Here is a 3754-nt window from a genome sequence, read left to right as displayed (position 1 = left end):
GGGTCAGTCTGTCCCGCATTCTTACACGGATTAAATAAATTGGTCCGTCCCCACCCCGCGGATCCCGCGGGTCAAATGGGCCGGTCCACGGGCCTAGTTTTAAAAGAATTTCAATTTCAATAAAAATATAACACAATCAAATTAAGTTCAATACAAATGTAAATAAAATCTTAACAATTAGTCAATTACATAAATAAAATAAATAATGTCTTAACAAAAGAAAATCCAAGCAATAAATCTAAAATATAAAACTTAAACATCTCCAACAACAAATGGTTTCATATTTGAAGCAATAAAATCTTAATGCGGGCAACCCGCAGATCACACAGGCCAAACCCGTATAGTCCGCGGGTTAAGCGGGACGGACAAAAAAATATGACATAACCATGAACTGTTTAAAAAAATTCGTCTGTCGGACTCCACGGACCAATCCATGAACCTAGGCCCATTTACCCACCCAACAATTTTGCACAAACTCAACCTCTATATTATGTAGGAAAAAAAATCCTGTCACAATATTAGTTGTCGTTGCTTTGTGTTGTGGCTCTTGATTCCTTGTTGAATAGCAACTGACCAGAAGAAGCAGTTGCATTACTGACCTAATCTATGTTATAATCTATGTTTGAAGTAATGGAAAAAATGAAATAGAAATAGAAATAATATTATTAAATTTTATGATTTGGATTGTTTAAGTAAAATATAATGAAATATAATATAACATTATGAATTGATTCCGTTTAATACTAAATAACTAATACTTTTCTTTTTCATTTTTGGGATATAAGATAAAATAATTAACTGGTAAATGTGTTTTTAATTTATCAAAATAAGATGATGTTTGCTTTTAATTTGTTTCCCAAAGTTAAAAAAAAAAACTTTATTGTCTTCCATTTTGAGAAAAAAAATGTGTGTTTAATTTTCTAATACGAAGAAGTTTAGCTTAATTAGAATACGTGAGTATTATAAATCTGCTTGATAACGGTTTATTTTTTTTCTTATGTATAAAAAAAATCTTTAGTACTGAATACTAATGTGACTAATAGATTGACTCATCATAGTGTGTCACATGTCATTCTTGGCCCATGCAGCCTACTGTGTGAATGTGATATGTTAGAGAAAGACTAAAACTAAACCTTTATATATTTAGAGCGATTAAAATTAAATTTTTATTTAGGTGAACTAAATTAAATCGAACTTTTTACATATTTAGAGGAAACAAGTATTGCAGTATATGCCTTATTTTTCTCAAAGACAAGAAGATAAGACAGTTAAAACTTGCCTTTAGGATTCCAATTATATCTACCAGACAGGTGAAAAGATTTTGCTAAGGAGGGAAGATAGTTGTATTAGCTAGTTTGATGTTTTTAGCTAATAGAATCAGTTAACTAAGAAAGAGAATGCATTAGCTAAGGTATGAAGTAGAGGCTTATGACGAAGAATTCCTTGACCTAGAAACCAATCAAACCACCATAAATGTGAAGAAATTATTAGCGTCATGCCGAGGGATTGAGAGTTCAAGAATGCTATTAGAGACAAGGTCATGTAGTTGAATGCACTTAGTGGTATGTTCTCTACAAAAGTTAATTTCTTGAGATAGTCCAAGAATGCTAGGCCTCTTGTGAATTAGCATCATCTAGAGTGACACATGTCCACTCTTCAACATTTGTTTATATTTTTATTAGCCATTTGAGAAATTAAAAATGTATAGGAACGACTATTTACATAATATCATGGCACCATTTTGACAATTTCTTTCATCATTTAATGATGCCAACATAATTGGGATGTACTCCTCCTTTGTGACCACAGCTGACTATTCTAAAAAATCATGGCATCATTCAAGCAATAAAGTGTGTGTTGTATGATGAAATAGAGGAAAATTTGGATCATTTGTCTTTTTATTGTCATTTCTATGGTAAGATAGGAAAAATTCACGAGAAATATATCATGGGTCAACAATAGTTAAGAGGAAACCCTCTGGTGCACCAAATTTAATTTCAAATGTAAATTTTTATGTAAATAGATATCTTGATAGAGGAAACATCTTATATAAAAATGAGACGATTAGATCTGAATCGCATAATTATACATAAAGAATTAAAATTTAATTTAAAAAATCAAAATAATTTTTTAAAAAACCTATATGATTTTTTAAATAATTACATGATATTAAATTATGACCTTTTATATTTAATTATAATATAATTTAAATTTAATTATTTTATTTTCATATAAAATATTTTCTTCTCATATGATATGTTCTTTTCTCATGCAACCTAATAACTAAATTGGTATAATTTGTAATATTTAATATGATTCAATATGCTATCATTCATTCGTGTAAAAGTTTGATTTTAGTCTCTAAATTTAATTCTTTTAGATATGTACAAGTTTAATTTTTAATCTCTTTAAACATATGATATGACACTATTAGATTATGTGGACCGAAAATGATACGTCACAGGCAACGACGTGTGATTAATCACACATCAATATTTAACCTAAAGCCCGTTCAACACACTAAACCAAATCTCTTTCTTAAGGGACGAAAGAAATAATTGTTTTAACTAGAAAGATAAAAAACAAACATTATTCTATTTTGAGAGACAAAAACGTATTAAGCTCTTGATTAATCTTCTTTTCCTTTCCATCATGACAATACGCGTATATATCATTCTCACTTCACGTTCCATATTCTCTCAATACTTAGAGCCTTAAATTCTTGGTTTTCCCTTTCTTTAGCTGATATGCATCCTCCTTGAAAAACATGGTTGGTATTTACCAGTTACCATCGTGGGGATGAATGTAATTTTGAATAATATAAAAGGCTTTATATAATAATTAGTTGATAAAGATATAATACTAGAAGTAGAAATGCACTAGCTTGGAGGATGCAATTTCTTTTCCCTTTTGTACATGGTTCTACTTTTTTTAATGTAATTGTTGTCATACCCCATTTTTGACCCGTTTTATTTCTTTTTTTTCTCGTCTTTTAAGCCGGAAATTTCCATCATTTCAGATGAAATTTCGGCAGGGAGGTATTTTAAAATACCTCATTTTGAAGACGCCCCCTTTTTTTATTTATTTATTTACCTTTTTTATTATTATTATTATTATTATTTTTTTAGTTATTATTATTTTTTTTTTCCTTTTATTAAGTGTTTTTATTATTTCCGTTTTTTATTAATATCTTTATTAGTATCCTTTTTTCGTTTTTTATTTTATTTTTATTTTATTTTATTTTATTTTATTTTTGCTGTTTTATATTTTGTTTTTTTTCCTTTCCTTTTTTTCTTTTTTCCTTTTTCTTCTTTTCTGTCTCTTTTTTTGGTCCAGGCCCAGAGGGGCTCTTCGTTTTTTACCCTAATTATGTCCTTTAAATGCTGCATTAATTACTGTGCATGTCAGAGAGAGAGGGCAGAGGTGAATACGAACAGTCGGAATACCAACAGCCAAGCCACCACTAACCATCGGCCTAGCCACCGCTCAACACCACCCTCCCCCTCCGTGAACCACTAGCCACCACCAGCCACCACTCAGCAACACCCTCCTCCTCCGTGAACCACCAACAAAAACAAAAAAAAACCAAAATCATCTTGCTCATAAAATCAAAACATTAGAACAGAAATCCCTGCAAACACAGTAACCCACTCACTCATGCGGCCTAAAGCCTACACCAACCACCACTAGCGGCCAAGCCCACACCAAACACCACCAACCACAAGCACTGCGTTCGTGCAAGAGACACCGGCAA

Source organism: Glycine max, chromosome 7 (assembly GCF_000004515.6).
Source record: "Glycine max cultivar Williams 82 chromosome 7, Glycine_max_v4.0, whole genome shotgun sequence".
Lineage (NCBI taxonomy): Eukaryota > Viridiplantae > Streptophyta > Magnoliopsida > Fabales > Fabaceae > Glycine > Glycine max.
The sequence above is the reverse complement of the archived record's forward strand: the minus strand, read 5'-3'. Positions refer to the sequence as shown.